The 17,701-nt window shown below is 39.7% G+C and overlaps 2 protein-coding genes across 4 annotated transcripts in view; one reads left to right on the top strand and one right to left on the bottom strand.

The window, feature by feature from the left end:
• SOCS5 (suppressor of cytokine signaling 5) overlaps positions 1–17,082 on the bottom strand; it is a 116,682-nt gene extending 99,600 nt beyond the window's left edge. Inside the window, exon 1 of one of the 3 annotated variants that reach the window (XR_009344804.1) lies at positions 16,623–16,884. The gene's annotated coding sequence lies outside the window, so the exon portion shown is untranslated. Of the gene's footprint in view, positions 1–16,622; positions 16,885–16,950 lie in introns of those variants that run through there. The other 2 variants (XM_059134553.1, XM_059134552.1) reach the window with 2 other exon arrangements.
• The window catches only part of PIGF (phosphatidylinositol glycan anchor biosynthesis class F), a 113,565-nt gene continuing 112,918 nt past the window's right edge, over positions 17,055–17,701 (top strand). Inside the window, exon 1 of the mRNA XM_059134559.1 lies at positions 17,055–17,176. The gene's annotated coding sequence lies outside the window, so the exon portion shown is untranslated. The remainder of the gene's footprint in view (positions 17,177–17,701) is intronic.

Raw genomic sequence — 17,701 nt, forward strand, 5'->3', positions numbered from 1 at the left:
CTACCATTCTTTAAAATGAACCCATATGCTAAATAAAAAGTATGATATATCAAAAATTATAAAGTTTTTCAAAAGAAGAAACATTAAAAACCTACAAATCTGTTTACAGTTATGATGTGGTAGCTGGTACTGGGCTAGACCTCCTTCTGTAAATGACTATAAAACTGAGCAACAAACATAAAATATTATTTGCAGAGATTGGGCAGTGCAGGTCTGTGATTCCTGAGCAAAGGGAAACAAAGATTCCTGAATGCCCTGATATTCTTTTTGTGCCACAGGGAAGGAAAACCCGAAAAGAGCACAGAGATCTCACTGAATTGAGGAAACAGAACTTAAGGTTTAAAGCTAATGAAGTCACTGGAATTTAAGAGGCAGAATACAAGAAAGAAGGGAGCTGTGGAGAGAAAAAGTTTCAAAAATTTGTAAAGAGATCTCCTAATTCTTTGCCGAGACTAACCTGCACATGCACAAGACAAGATTCCTTGAGACCAAAGAATAAAATTTGGGGGGAAAACGACTACAGAGTGTGAGGTGAACAACTATTTGAGCTTGCAAAGGTCTGGGAGACATTCAAATTCTGCAGTTAGAATGGAGAGACCTCACTGAACATCACATGCATTTAATAGACACCCTAGAAAGGCCATACCTCTGTATCAGGGTTAAGCTAGTTCTGGAATAAATAAAATGCTTAAAACCAAAGATAAAGAGAAAAACAGAGACCCTTTAAAGCAGCCAGAAGAGCAAAAAAAAGACATACTATACCAAAAGACAACAGTAAAAATAATCGCTAACTTCTTATCAGAAATTTTAAGCTAGAGGATATTTAAATGAGGACTTTAAAGTGTTACAAGGGCGTGGGGGGAATGCTATCAACTTGAAATTCTATATTCAGAATAAATATCCTTCAAAAATGAAGGCAAAAGAGAATAAAACAAGGTCCAGAACTGTCCTCCTGCCATAAACAAGTAGAAAACTAGTCAAAATATAAAACAACTGTTTCCAGCTAGTATACAACAGGTCATATGGAAACATGATCCTTGAAAGAAGGAAAACAAATGAGGTGAGCCCAAGACTGTTCCAGGTTTCCCCGTGGAACCATAGCACATGCAACAGAACCCAAGTAGAGGTAAAAGTCTCACTGAGTTGAGATGACAGAGCTTGGAATTTGAGAAGTCTGAGAAAGCTAGAATTTGTAGCATAATACCACAAAGGAAGAAACTAAATATGAATGCTCCAAAAACCCCCAAGAAGTGTCCTTGAATTTCCAGCTAAATACCAATCTGCGTATGTGTTGTATGGAAATCTATGAGGCTAGACTGAAAACAACTTCCAAAAAAATATCAAATGCTGGGAAGCTCCAACCCAAACAACTCCCAAAGTTCACACAGGGCCAGGATCATTCAGTTTCCGCCAACTTAGGGTGAATAAACCTTGATGAAGACATGAGGCAATCAAGGAAGACACAAGAAGGGGCACGCCTCAGGAGTGGGCCCAAACTAGCCCTACACTGAAAGCTATTCTAGAACTGCCAAAACCCAAACCCAAAAAAACCTTAAAACAAAACTCAAAAGATCAAGCTGATCCACAAATAAATTAACTGCCTGCCAGAACAAAACTTAGTACTCAAGAAAGGAAAAAAAAAAAATCAAGACACTCAACATTAACTCCATAAAAATTACAGACATAGGAAAAAATGAGAAATGGTAACTTACAATCAGGATGTAGAAGTGATAGAGAGTAGAAGAACTTTTAATAGAAAGATTTTATTTTTTATTTTTTTAAAAAGATTTATTTATTTGGCAGGGCGGTGGTGGGGAGAATGTTTGTACACGAGTAGGGGGAGGGACAGAGAGAGAGGGAGAAAGAATCTCAAGCAGACTCCTTATGGAGTGCAGAGCCCAATGCGGGGCTTGAGCCCATGACCCAAAGACCACGATCTGAGTCCAAAGCAAGAGTTGGACACCTAACCTAAGCCACCCAGGCTCCCTGAGAACTTTTAGTATAAGGACTTTAAAACAGTATTTAGAAAAAAATTTAAAGGCTTAAAGAAAAAGATGAACATAAGGAAGAAAAGATAGAAATTTCAACAGAAAAAGGGAAATTATTTTTAAGAAAAACAGTGGTAATTCTAGAACTATAAAAAAGTATACCTGATATTAAAAATTAACTGGATGGAAATAAGAGCATATTAGACAAAGGAAACTTAAGAAAAAAATCAGTGTACCTGAAGACAGGGCAAGAAAACCTTTTCAAACTAAATGGAAAGAAAAATAGTTTGGAAGAAAAATGGACAGAGCTTCAATGACCTGCCCAAAAAACACATGTAGGACTGAAGTCTGAGGAGCAAAGAAACATTTGGGAATCTAAAATTTTGAAGAGAGATGGCTAAAAATTTCACAAATATGATGAAAACAATATAACAGAACTAAGAAGCTCAGTAAGTCCCAGGATAAACAAAAATGAAACCAAACTAAGGAGTATCATAGTAAAGTTGTTGAAATCCAATCAAAGAGAGAAAAATCTTAGGAGCAACCAAAGGGTAAAGGTATATTATATATAGGAAAACAGATGTAAGAATCACCATAGAATTCTTGTCAGTAGCTATGCAACTAAAAAAGTAAAAAAAAAAAAAAAAAAAAAAAAAAAAAAAAAATCTTTAAAGTGCTAAAAGGAGGGGGGAAAAAGTGAAAACCTAGAATTCTGTATCCACAAACAATAGCTTTCAAAATTAAAAGCAAAATAAGGGGGTGGGGGAAGCTACACTATAAGAAATTTGTAAAGGGAAGTTTTCAAACAAAAGGAATAGGATATCCACAAACTTGGATCTACACAAAGAAATAAATATCTAAAGAAATGGTTAAAATGAAGGTAAATATTAAAGACATTTTTCTCATTTTTTAAAAGATTTTACTTATTTAAGAGAGAGGACATACAAGCAGAGGGGAAGAGGCAGAGGGAGCCTCCCTGCTGAGGACCCTGGGATTATGACATGAGCCCAAGGCAGGAGCTTAACCAAACTGAGCCACCCAGACAGCTCCATTTTTCTCATTTTTAATTACTCTAAAAGGTAAGTGCCTATCAAAAGCAAAAACCAGTAATGGAATTTAAAGCATAAAATCAAAATGTATGACCAAAAAAAAAAAAAAATGCCCAAAGGATGAGAGGAATTGAAAGTATATCAATATGTAAGATTTTTGCATGATACATGAAGTGGCATATTATTTGAGAGTAAACTGTTAGTAAAAATAACCCATCCAAAAGCAGATAGAAAACCAAGGGGGGAAAAAAACAATACACAAACAATAAAACAGTACATTTTAATCCAACCATATCAATAACTATATTAAATGTAAATGGTCTAAATTAGTGGTTGGCAAACTTTTTCTAAATTAGTGTTAGCAAGCCACAGAATATTTTAGGCTTAAAGGACTAAAATGGTCTCTGTATGACCAGATGGTCACTAAAGGACAAATGGTCTCTATCCCAACTACTAAACCTTGACATCATAGCACAGAAGCAGCCAGAGATAGTATGTAAATGAATGGGCATCACTGTGTCCCAATAAAACATTCACATAAACAGGTGGATGCCTGGGTGGCTCAGTCAGTTGGGTGTCTGCCTTTGGCTGAGGTCACAAACCCAGAGTCCTGGGATCAAGTCCTGTATCCAGCTCTCTGCTCAGTGGGGAGTCTGCTTCTCCCTCTACCCCTTACCCTGCTTGTGCTCTCTCACTCTCCCACTCTGACAAATAAATAAAATCTTAAAAAACAAAACAAAACAAAGCAAAAAAAACAAAAAAACAAAAAACAGGCAGTAGGCCAAATTTGGTCTGCCAGTCATAGTTTTGCCAACACAGTCTAAACATACCAAATTATAAAGATGTCAGATTGGATAAAAAAGCAAGACCCAACTACATGCTTTGTACCAAAAAGGCACTTGAAATATAAATGACATAAATAGATTAAAAGTAAGTGGATGGAAAAAGATACACCATGCAAATATTAATCAAAGGAAATTTTAGTATCACACAGAGACTTCAGAACAAGAGAAATTACCAGTAACTGACCCCAGAGGGGTCAATTCATCAAGACTCAACCCTAAATGTGCTGTTAACACATGCAACAGTGCTTAGAATATGAAACAAATCTAAAGGAACTGAAAGGAGAAACAGACAAATCTAAACTTGTATGTGAAAATTTCAACTCTCTTCTTGACAGAACAAGTAAATAGCAAATTGTTTAAAATATAAGGAGATATACAAAGACCAACCTAACTTAACTGATATTTACGGAACACAGCACCCAATAAGAGAAGATACATTTTTCTCAAGTACAAATTGAACATTAACCAAGATACACATGTGGGGACATAAACCAATCACATAGTATAAATGGACTGAAATTATTAAGAATATGTTCTCTGATCAAAATGGCATTAAATGAGAACACAGTAACAAAATACCCGCAAAATCCAAAATATTTGGAAATTATTTGACAACACTTCAGAGCAATCCATAGGTCAAAGAAAAAAATTACAAATGAAAAAAGAAAATATTTTGAATGAAAATAATACTGCAAATTTATGGCTTTAAAAGTTGATAATTTTTTTTTTTAAAAGATTTATTTATTTATTTATTTGACAGACAGAGATCACAAGCAGGCAGAGAGGCAGGCAAATAGAGAGAAGGAAGCAGGCTCCCTGCTGAGCAGAGAGCCCGATGAGGGGTTCGATCCCAGGACGCTGAGATCATGACCTGAGCCGAAGGCAGAGGCTTTAACTCACTGAGCCACCCAGGTGCCCCAAAAGTTGATAATCTTTTAAAATAAATTGTTAATTCAATGATCTAAACTTCTGCCTTAAAAGCTAAAAAAAGTATAACAAGTTAACTCAAAGGGAGGAGGAAGTAAGGAATTAATGAAAGATCAACGCATGGACTAGAAAAGAGATAAACCACAGAGAAAAATCAACAAAACTGAAAGATGATTTTTGAAAGGACTGATAAAATTGATTAAGCCCTAGCCAGACTAATCATGAGAGGAAAGGTGAAACGGACAAATGCTTCAAGACACAAATTACTGAAACAGGACTAAAAAGAAACAGAACAATCTTATATCTTTTTATTTAAAAATTGAATCCTTAAGAACCTTTCCATAAAAAAACAAACACACACAACCTTCCACGCCAAGATAGCTTCATTGGTGAATTCCAACAAGCATTTAAGGAAGAACATCAATTGTACCCAACTCTTCTGTAAAAGAAATTGAGAGGGGACATTGTTAGTGGGAGTATAAAATGGTAAAACTACCTCGGAAATTGTTCTGTCAGTTTCTCATAAAGTTAAACCTACACCCATCCTATAGCCCAGCAATTCGATGTCTAGGTAGTCACCCACAAATAAGGAATATTCATGTCACAAAAGCCTTGTACAAGAATGTTCGTGGGAGCATTACTCCTAGAAGTTGAAGACCAGATACACGCTCTTCCTACAGTAATAGATAAATTATAGTATATCCATACAATGGAATGCTACTCAGCAACTGAAAGGAACTAACTACTGCTACATGTAACATGGATGAATCTGTATTTTAAACAAGGGCTTCGGGCACCTGGGTGGCTCAGTGGGTTAAGCCGCTGCCTTCCGCTCAGGTCATGATCTCGGGGTGCCGGGATCGAGTCCCGCATGGGGCTCTCTGCTCGGCAGGGAGCCTACTCCCTCCTCTCTCTCTCTCTGCCTGCCTCTCTGCCTACTTGTGATTTCTCTCTGTCAAATAAATAAATAAAATCTTAAAAAAAAAAAAAAAGGGCTTCATATAAATTTTATACCCAGGGAAGTTTGAGAACCACTATTACAGAAGCATATATATAATAACAAAAAAGGAAATCTTAAGAGATTTAGGGAGTTTATAAATTAAACAGTACACATACATTATAAACTGTATATAACAGTTGTCATTTTCTATAGATGCTTAATTGCTATTTTTTTTTAAAGATTTTTATTTATTTATTTGACAGGCAGAGATCACAAGTAGGCAGAGAGGCAGGCAGAGAGAGAGAGGAGGAAGCAGGCTCCCCACTGAGCAGAGAGCCCGACGTGGGGCTCGATCCCAGGACCCTGAGCCGAAGGCAGAGGCTTTAACCCACTGAGCCACCCAGTGGGTTAACTGCTATTTCAATTATGATCACAATAGTCCTGTGTTCAAATTTCTACTTGTGTCCTCCATAGACCTCCAGTTCCAAATTTTAGTCTTTGATCCTATAACTACCCTAATTTCTCATTAATTCCAACTTAAACTATACATTTTAGATAAGGAATCCTGTTGACCAGATCCTTTGCTTTTTTTCCTTAATGCTCTACTACATTGGTAGTTTTCTTGACCTCTTAATAGTGGTATTCTTACTGTTTGCTTCACAGTCTTGACTTTCTACCTTAAACTGAACCCAAAACTCATCTTTTCCACTAAGTACTAAACCACCTCAGATTTTTTCCAAATTCCCTCAGCACTTGAAGATCTTTCTCCTAAAAGATGGGCTATTTATTTTACTGAGTTTGGACACCTCCTCTTAATGACTCACCAACTCCATTCCATTCCCTGAACTGGCTTAGAGAGTAGAACCTTTGGAAGAAAATTGAAAAGATTACAGTTCTGTTTAAGGTTCTTTCTCTTGTGATGTTTTTAATTTTCCCTCTTGGAATGCATTCTATTTGCCAGAATCTTAAGCTCTATAATGCTAAAAGGTAGGAGAGAAAGAGAAGCAAAGAGAGGGTTGATTAGTCCAGAGCTTCTCTGGACTAGATTTTTAAAGAAGGTGAAAAGGCCTTCAGACTTCAGTATCTGTTTAGACCACCTCACCAGCCCAAGGAAGCAAACAAGACTCCAAAGAGAGTTTCAGTGAGGAGTAAGAAAGTGCATTTGTTATGAATTCCCAGTGTTGTCCTGGAAAGCCAGTATATTGTGATATACTGTTCCAAAGACACTAAAATATATTTCTGGCAGATGTTTCTACATATTGTTTTTAAGGTTAGGTGGGGGGGGGGTTGAGTTGAGGGGGGACAAAAGGTAAATATTAAAAAATTGTCCATACTCTTGAACTAAGTGCCAGTTTTGGCAGTTACTTTTTGTTCTGTATACATTATTATTTAGGAATTATGGTCATTACTCACCTTCACAAGCTTCAACTCTAAACGTTTGCCTTCTAAATCCTATCTATAAACCTGGCCACACTTCTGAGCTAGACCCATATTTTTATCTGATGTTTTGGTTATGTTATTACTCATCTAAAAAGCGTAACTACTTACCTGAACACAAACCCACTATTCGCCCCTCTCAAACTTGCACGTATTATTCAACTGCCAAGTCAGAAACCTTAGACTCATCCTCAGCTTCTATCACCTGCAAACACTAACCAAGTCTGGAGGGCTTAAACTCCTATATATCTGTGGTATCAGTGCTCTTGTTTCTATCCCCACTACAAATCCCTTAATTCAGACCATCATAATCACTTTCCTGAACTAGAGCAGAATCTTAAATGGCATCCCTGCCTGTGATCTACCTATGGGACGCCAGACAGAATGCCTCATTCACTTACCCTGCCATATGTATGATTTAGAGAATAAATACCTCCAATTTCTCTTCCACCAACGCTTCCCTTTACTACTACTATAATCAGTATCCTATGTCACTTCCCCTGCTACAAAACAAAATAAAAACTCAAACTCCATGTATGGCATATGAGACCATTAACAGCTTGTTCATTCTACCTTGATTCTAGTCTGATTTCCTAATTTTCTTTTGTACTCATTTTGACAGATCAAACTTTATCCTCCTCCTTAAACACACTATACTCTTTCATTTTTAATAAAATAATCTAGAATAGGGGGCGCCTGGGTGGCTCAGTGGGTTAAGCCTCTGCCTTCAGCTCAGGTCATGATCTCAGGGTCCTGGGATCGAGCCCCACATCGGGCTCTCTGCTCGGCAGGGGGCCTGCTTCCTCCTCTCTGCCTGTATCTCTGCCTACTTCTGATCTCTGTCTGTCAAATAAATAAATAAAATCTTTAAAAAAAAAATCTAGAATAAATAATCAGTCCAGCTTGCTTTATTTTTAATGATCTCCCTTACACTATTTAAAGCCATTACCTAAACCTGTACAGAAGTAATGAGTGAACAAACCATCAGAAGATACAGCCAACTCTCAATTAACTTATTGTCATATTCTTATTACCATGGTCAGTGTAGACTAAATGGGAAAGTGAGTAAACCATTTCAAAAGTGAGTGGCTTGGTAAGCTTCATCCTTACCATAAATTAATGCTAAGTCTTCAGTTACGGACTTACTACCCTCCTTTTGATTGACAGGCACAAAGAACTATAACTCCAATTTCTTCACGTCTATCCTTTTCCTTCATCTTTAACAACTCCCTTTCCCATTTCTGCTGTCACTCCTCTGTACTTTCCTTCCCCAGCTATCTAAGTTTTTCTAATACCCTCTTTGTCCGCCCTTTACAAGAACATCAGTATTCCTCTATCACTCTTCTTGGTAGAGCACCTAAAATCTTATGAAGTACTTCCACATATACTTACTCATTTGATACTGCAACCTTATTTTGGGGGATTCCAAAGTCAACAAATATCAAGGGTGGGGGGGGCGGTAGATGGCAGTTTATACTGTCAAAATTAAAAGGACACAAGGAAACCTCATTTAGAATGGAGTCAGGAGGCCAGGAGGGGGAGCTCTCATGCCCTACCACTTTAGTCCACTGAAAACCCAACAGGAAGAGAGGTACCTTGCAAGTCAGTACTCCTTTAACTGCTACTTTACTATTCCAGCAGGAGGAGCAACAGCCCAGCCAATGAGAGACTGTCACAACTCAGCCAATGAAAGCCGCTATACTTCTGCTAGCTTAATCCAATGAACTTTTTGTTTATAACAGTTCTCTCACTTTCTCCCTTTGCTCTATAAAAGAGAGATCCTCTCCTTTGTTCCCTAGACTTGCTTGTGGTTTTGCCATCACTTGCTTGTTTAGGATTGCAATTCTCTGCTATTTCCAGGTAAAGCCATTTTTGCCAGTAAAATGGCTTGCGGTTTTATTTCTAAGGTCAACAATATACAGCAGATGCTGCTCATCTACGTAAAATTTAAGATACTTTATAACTCATCTGAGGAAACTGCAGTTCAAAAAAGTTATTATTCATCCAACATAGTGCTATTCCCTCTGCCTAGAACTCCACAATCCCTCTTCACCAGGTCATCTCTCAAGACACATCTCAAGCCTTCCCCTACTCCCAGAGCAAACGTATTACACCTATTTCAATGCTATCCTAATGTTTTCTCACACCACTTCTATCATACCACTGGAAGAATCCAGGTATGTGGACTCTTAACTCTGGTGTCTTTTCTACCAAACAAGATTTTCTTATTAAATAATGTTACCTTATTAATGCCCATTAATAATCCAGTATTTTATAGTGAAGAGGAGAAACATTTTATGGATGGCCTGTGCTATTTTCCAATCTCTAGGGTAAAATTGTACACCAAAAGAACCCTTATCTTTCCTTAAAATACCAGGAATTTAAGGAATGTCTCCAAATCCTCTCAAAGTATATAGATATGATCTCTCCTGGTAATGGCATTCAAAACTGCCACAGCAAAGGAGAAAAACAGCATTTCATTACCCCTAAATTAAACTGTTGTAAGTTTTAAAAGATGCCTGTTAATATCTTGGGAAACATTTAGATTAACAATCAAAAGATGAGGGCCTTAGTCCCTACTCCACATACTGGGTAACTTGGGAAAGTCACTTAACTTCCCTGAATCAAATTTTCTTTTTTGAGAAAACTGGACAATTTACTTCCCTTTCAGAAATGTTTGGAGAATTCAGTGAAAAAAATGACTGCAAATCACTTAGTCTGGAACATAATGAACAGTCAAAAACAAACAAACAATCTCTTTTATAATTATTTTCATGGACATCATTTTTATCTTCAGAACTATGGCCAACAACTTTAACCTTAATACATTTCAGGACTTTGTGGCCCAGCAACAACTACAATTAATGCACTCATAGAAGCTATCTCCAAGACTTCTGGATCCCCTTTCCGGGTCACAACTCAGGTCATGTAAATATAATTTGGAGTATCTTCTCCTAAATTCATTATCTTGTTCTCTGCACACAGAAACTCAAAGGATGTTCCTGTAGCTTCTCCTTGTTGGCTTGGCTATCAACTACCTGGAACAGCACCCAGAATCAGCTGCAAATCTGGCAACTTTCACTGCCAGTCTGTCTTTTAAATCATTTATAAAAAAGAAAAAAATGTTATATAAAATTAGTCCCAACACTGATCACCTGAAGGGTAATGAGGCTGGACTACTGTCTCATGTTAATAATTAAAGTTGAAGACTAAATAATTAGATAAATAAGCTCCCCTTTGGCTATGTACATATTTTAACCCCTAAAAAACATACCTGGACTTCTCCCAATAGATTTCATTTAATGTTTAGTAAGTTTATTCTTCAGCTTTGGAATATTTCACCTGTTTTCCATACACAAAGACACACTAATCTGCAGAACCCAGGGTCTATGTTAGGGTTAAAATCATACAAAATCCTGATTTTTTTTTTTCTTAAAGATTTTATTTATTTGTCAGAGACAGAGGGAGAGAGAGCGAGCGAGTACAGGCAGACAGAGGCAGAGGGAGAAGCAGGCTCCATGGGACTCAATCCCAGGACCCTGGGATCATGACCTGAGCCGAAGGCAGCTGCTTAACTAACTGAGCCACCCAGGCGTCCCCAAAATCCTGATTTTCCTCCATATTTCTCATTTATTTCATATTTCATATTTCAACTATATTTCAACCTCCAATTCTTAACTCCCCTTACTCTGACTACCCACTATATATGAAGAGGCTTGAAGTTCAGCTCCCAAATCATTCCTGTTCCAACACTCTACCTTTCATTTTCCATTTTAAGTATATATACATTATTTAAGTAAGCTTCTAACTTTTTAATTGCTTGAAATATAGTATATCAATACTTGATTACCACATCTACCTGAAGAATCTTGCCCAGAACAGAAAGACTGGATATTATTCCTGTTACAGGAATCTTCAAATAAAATAAGGAAGTCATAATTTGAAGACAATCCCAGAGCAATAAGCCTATTTCAAAAAAAATTTTAAGATTTTTATTTATTTCTTTGACAGAGAGATCACAGTAGGCAGAGAGGCAGGGGGGGGGGCGGGGGCAGGCTCCCTACTGAGCAGAGAGCCGGATGTGCAACTGGATCCCAGGACGCTGAGATCATGACCTGAGCCAAAGGCAGATGCTTACCCCACTGAGCCACGCAGGCACCCCTTCGAAAATACTTTTTAAAATTATCTTCCTCATTTATTATTAGCTTTGATAAAAGATTATTGTATGACATTTCATCAAATCAAAGGTAAATTTAATTTTGGTATTAAACATCACATTAGCAAAAGGCTTACAGACTGATAGAGAAACTGTGGAAATATATTCTTGCTCTACTGTACTTGGCAGTGTCATTATGATTATGAACTCTCTCAAGTCATTCCTTGGGCTTTTTCACCTACATGTACAACAAGAAAGGGAGCTAACTAATTCTCAGTTAAACTACTCAGATGCAAATTTACCAAATATTAACATGAAGCAACAGTCCAGCCAGTTACCCTTCAAGATTACTTTTGCTCTAACCAGATTCAAAAGCCTTCTCTCCATTACCCATGAAAAAGTAAGATAATTGGCTAACTCAGAAAAAGAATTTATTGAGTAAGGAAAATGATTCGTAGCTTCCTTTGGTCATTCTCTAACATCTTCATTGAAGCTAAGAAAGTAGTTTGCATGGTCCATACTAAGTCCTTGTATCCGTGAATTTTAAGTATGAATAACTGGCAATTCACAATGCCATAATTATTTTTAAACATAAAAAAATTGCAACTTAATGAAAAATTGAGCAATAATTGGTTATATTTTATTATAACACAGTATTTCAGGTTTTTTAAGATTTTATTTATTTGACAGAGAGATCACAAGTAGGTAGAGAGGTAGGCAGAGAGAGAAGGGGAAGCAGGCTCCCTGCTGAGCAGAGACACACCCCCCCCCCCCCCCCGCCAATGTAGGGCTCAATCCCAGGACCCTGAGACCATACCTGAACCAAAAGCAGAAGCTTAACCCACTGAGCCACCCAGGCGCCGCAATTACATGGTATTTCTAATGTCTCTTGAAACCATACTTAAATATTTTATTCCCATAATTAGATTATGTAATTGATTGGAAGAAAAGATCTGCATGTCAGTTCTACAAAATTCCTAAAAGCATTTCATGATTCCAAAATTGACCAATAAACTGTAATAATTTCATAATCTTTATTATAATAGTTAATCAAAAGAAGATTAGGTGTTGGTCACTCTCAAACATTAAAATTCTGTATCAGGGAAAGAAAAATATGATCCTGAAAGCTTTTGATAGCTCCATGTAATGCTTATTTCAGATTAAAGGGATAGGGGGAGACAAGATGGCGGGGAACTAGGAAGAGGCGCCGTTTCAACCTATACCCTAAAGTGAGCTGATTACCTACCAAAGAACTCTGATCACCTATGAAATCAGCCTGAGATTAGAATTATACACTTTTGGATCTCAGATTAAAGGGATGACCCATGTATTTATCACCTGAAGTATCTACCCACAAAATGCCTGACTGAGATCTAAAAAAAAATAGCATGAATCTACAACTAACATAATAAAAATGCTTTTGAGCTACACTTACTTCTGCTTTTAATCTCTAACCTGTAAAATGGACTCAATTCAATGAAATTCTAAAAATATGGGTAATTAAAAATATGTGATTTTTTAAAAAATCACTGAAATTATATTTAAAAAGAGACTTAAAAAAGTACACTCATGTATGACAGTAAGTTACATGTTGTGACAGTAAGTTAAGGTGCATGAGAACCAAAGTCAAGGAAGAGCTGTTATAAAAGCAATAGAAGAACCTGGTAAGGCAGAACCAAAGAATATGTAGGAAACGTCCACCACTGTCATTTAAAAAACACCTGTTAAACCACATGTTCATACTAATTAGAACTGGGTTACAGCAAAGTAAAAAACAAAATGTTACAAAGTTGGAATTACACAAATTTTATCATTAAAACCCAACAATATAATAAATGAGGTTATCAAAACATTCACTTAATAGAAAACAAGGTTCAAGGATTTTCTCATGGCTTCATTGACAGAAAGGAGTTGTAATGAATAACATATCTTATAAATTCCTGATTTCCTTACCTAATCTTACCCAGTAAGCCTTTGGAACTCACCGCATTTTCACTAGAATACCTGCAAATCTATTACTGGTATTTTGATTCTAGAATAATGTTACTGCAACAAGGTTTCCACATGACATTTAGAAAATCAGACACACTCTAACTTGATAAGCATACCTAATTAAAGGTGCAAGACAAGCAGAGGAAGGAGAAAACAAACATGAGGGCATCAGCTGCACTAAAAGCCTTGTAAGATAGACTCTTAGGTGATCATGTATTTATCTAGGAGTTTTTGGTAGCCTCAAAGTGACTTCATTAATAGTGAAGAAACAAATGGGCACACAAGTGTCTGTACACACCTAATGAGCCATAAAGAACAGTGTCCAATATCTGTTGCACTCTTACTGTGTGCTAAGGAAAGAAACACTTTTGGGGCGCCTGGGTGGCTCAGTGGGTTAAGCCGCTGCCTTCAGCTCAGGTCATGATCTCAGGGTCCTGGGATGGAGTCCCGCATCGGGCTCTCTGCTTGGCAGGGAGCCTGCTTCCTCCTCTCTCTCTCTGCCTGCCTCTGTGCCTCTATGCCTACTTGTGATCTCTGTCAAATAAATAAATAAAATCTTTAAAAAAAAAAAAAAAAAAAAAAGAAACACTTTGAATCCTCACTACTCTCCTATGAGGTGGTTATTTACTACTACCCTCACTCTACAGATAAGGAAACCTAAAGTACACAGTGGCTAAATCATCTGCCAAACATCAATGTTATTAAGCCGCTGAAATACAAAGTCAGTCGTTCTCTATTACAACTATGATAGAAATTGTGTTTTCATAATTGTCAAGTAATTCTACTATTGCTCTTATTTTTAAAGGTACTAAAGCCCATTTTAACATAACAAAACTACATTTACCGAGAATAATTTTCATATAATTTACTTGGAAAATACAGGAACCTTTTGGATTCTGAAGATCTTGTAAGCAATTAAGTCTTAGCATAAAAATCACAGAACACAAGCCTGCTCCAAGCTCATCTAATATTTTAATCTAGATGACATGACAGTTTGTCTCTTTCCAATGAAAAAGAAATATCAGCACTTCCACTAACAATGAGCCATATTGTTTAAAACTTTTCAATAAAAGCTTATCCTGTTTTATATCATTTCATGTATCAATGTAGTCAATTCAAACTTCCCCATCCTTAGCAGAGAACAACATCACAAATAATCCAAAAACCATTTACAGTTGGCACTGCAACTCTTTAGAAATAAACAATGTGAATGTGATAATGTAGAAAAACCCTGGACTAGAGTCCCGGAGACCTGCCCACCCATCCTGGCTCTCTCACTACCTACCAATTTAGTCCCTTTCCAGGGTTTCTGGGCCTTGGGTTCCTGACCTGCAAAATAATCATCTCCACCGCCTACTCTCCCACCTCTAAAAGAAACATGACTCTTGTACATACATCTTTTTTTCCAAGCTTCCCATTCTCCATCTATTTAGCTATTATCATTACTTTGCAGGCATTAAACATTATTTTTCCCTGGTTCTACAAAAGGAGAAAACAATCCATTAACTAAGGTGATAAGGGAAAGCCCTCAGGACCACTAGTTTACCATAGATGAATCTCAAGGTGAACAATGTAGAAGCCATTATAATGCTAAAAGGTGTTAGGTTTCAATATTTTAGGCTACTGTTTTTTGTGCCAGTACATTCTCCCTAAGGACAAACAGTAAAATTCAAGGACAATAAAGAAAAAAAAATTGTAATTATCCATCAGTTATTGAAAAACTAAAAAGGTGACAAATGAAAATATTAGTACTTTTTTGGAGAACATTTCATATCATTCACAAATTTTCTCAGATATGTTTAAGTACTCCCTACCAAAAAAAAAAAAAAGGTTTTCCTTTTTTAAATTGTGAGGAATTAGTCATTTAACATACATGTGATTAAGAAAATATTTAAAAGATGAAAAGATCTAGCTGTGCAATTCTTAACTTCCTTTTCTCAATGACTTGAAGAATCTCAAAGGGATGCCAGAGGTAGAATCTGTGGACCTCCACAGCCTGACCCTGGTATGCATTTTCTACCGTCCTAACCCATTTTCAAGAGTGTTATGCAAATACAAGATTACTAAAATTAAATTAAGCATCTGACATTAATATTGAACTGTTAGAAAGCTCATCCTGATTTGCTTTCTAGAGCTGCTACATTACCAGCATCTTCTCAGCACAATACTTAAAGTTGACCTTGTAAAGAAACACTTAAAAGCACGTGAATTACTTAATAATCTTGTAGACTAAAAGTTTAAGTAGCAAATTCTAACAGCATAGTCAGTCCACTCTAAATGTTATGTCAGGAAGAAGTAAGCCACAGCTATAGGTTCAGAGACCTGAAGAAAGGATATTCAGCGGATATAACGGCGACTGCAAGAATTTCATGGTACAGTTATGAGCATTTCCAGCAAAACTAGTAACTGGTAAAGCAACATCAAACATGTACATACATTTTAAAATAAAGGGTAACTGACAAGCTCCAGCAGCAAGCCTCCTCCCGGGTGGAATGCCAAAATAAATGTCAGAAATCACCTCGTGAATCCAGTCCCCCAGCCTTCCAAAGTTTGGAACCAAATCGACATGTGTACTTAAACTGCTTCTTAGCATCCTTCTTTAAATGCAACTCTCTCCCCAGAAAGTCAGTTCGCTTCGGCTACTTGAATGCCCAAATCCCAGCACCAAAGAATCGTAGGAGCCCAAGTAGTTGCAGAAGGGTCTTCCAACGGCCGCCTGCGCATCCCTTTCCACCTCGCGTTAAAGCCCTGGAGGTGCTCTGGTCACTTCCCCATCCAAGTTCCCCAGTTCTCTCATCTCCCAGCGGACCGCTTCTCGTCGACCTTGAAGACCCCCCGGATTGGAGCCCGAGAGCCCAAGTGACCTGGCCAGTTGGCCCCTTCCCCGCAGCACGCGTTAACTGCCCCCGCAGTCTCCGGTGGCCTCCCTCCGACCCCTATCACGAACTCCCTCCTACAGGCACCGAACGACCTCCTTTCCCTTAGGCGCCCCACGTCTCTCCAACCAGAAAAATCATTCATCAGAAATGCATCGAGAGCCTACTAAGCGCAAGCCCCCACTACGCGCAGCGCGGTCTGCACAGGGCTCGCGGCCCGAACTCGCCGTCCCCCGCCCGCCGTCTCCTCCGGGCCCGAGGGCCGGCGCTGCCTCAGCCCGGGGTGTGGAGGCGCTGGCCGGAGGCGGACTGCGCCGGGCGCGGGCACCCGAGGACCCGCAGGCGGCCGCTAACGGCGGCGCGGGGGGCCGGGAACAAGCGCGGGCCGGGCGCGGGCTGCGGGGACACTCACCGGTCCGGGCGCGCGGGGCGGCCTCATCCAGGGGCACCTGCGGCCAGGCGGACGGGCCCGGACGGCGCAGTCACGGAGAGGGCGAGTCCGCCCGCCGCTCCCGTCCCGTCCCCTCCAACTGCCCGATCGAGCGCAGTCTCGTTTCCTCTGGACGGAGCCCAGGGACCCCAGCTCTGCCGGATGCCCCCGCCAGGCCCCCACCCCCTTCCCCGGCCGCCTCCCCCCTTTACCCTTTCCCCTCCCCCCTCCCCCCAACCCCCCACCGGAATGGAAAATACCTCCCGGGGCGGGGGGCGGCGGGGGCACGCCTCTCTGAAGGGCAGCCTACCGTGACCAATAGCAGGCGGGGCTCTGGAGGGGCGGGATTCCTAGCGGCCAATCCGGAGGCGTGTAGGTGAAGGCCGAAGAAGGGAGGCAGAGAGAGAGAGGGGGGCGGCCCGGGAGTCAGGGAGGTCCAGCGGCTCGGGTGTGCGCTGTGCGCGGCTGCCATTTTGGAGTCGGGCAGCTGAGACGGCGGCCAAGTCCGGCCCGGGGGAAAGGGAGAAGCCAGTCAGGTAGGAAAGAGGCTGTCACGTGGGTTAGAGGGGCGGGGTAAAGCGGGCTGTAGCCGGAGGGGAGGGGTCGGAGGCTGCGAGTCACGGGGGCTGAAGGGGGTCACGTGGCCGGAGAAGGGCTAGCGGTGGGCTTGGGGGCGGAAGGTCAACCTGAGGTGGGAGAGGGAAGAAAGCTTTGTCCCTGGCTTCAGCTCTGTTAGGGAAATGGAAAGGAAAAATGATGAATGGAGGGTGTGAGTGCCGGGCCGGAAAATGTGAATGAGTCTCCCTAGCTCCCTCCAGCATGAAGCCACCCAGTCACTGAATTCCAAAATGCATGGGAACCTGGGCATTTCATTTAATTCACGTAGTCCCATCCCTACTCCCTGCTGTCACAAACATGACTCAGATCTGATGGAGGGGTGATTATCCTCCACTTTTTGCCCGCGCTTTATGTGGAAGGGCCCCCGCCCTAGAAATGGCTGAAAGGGTAAAAGAGTAGTTGAGGCATTGTGACGCCAGGACAACTCCTTACATCTGGCGTTT

The sequence above is a fragment of the Mustela lutreola genome, chromosome 9, assembly GCF_030435805.1.
Source record: "Mustela lutreola isolate mMusLut2 chromosome 9, mMusLut2.pri, whole genome shotgun sequence".
In the NCBI taxonomy this organism is placed as follows: domain Eukaryota; kingdom Metazoa; phylum Chordata; class Mammalia; order Carnivora; family Mustelidae; genus Mustela; species Mustela lutreola.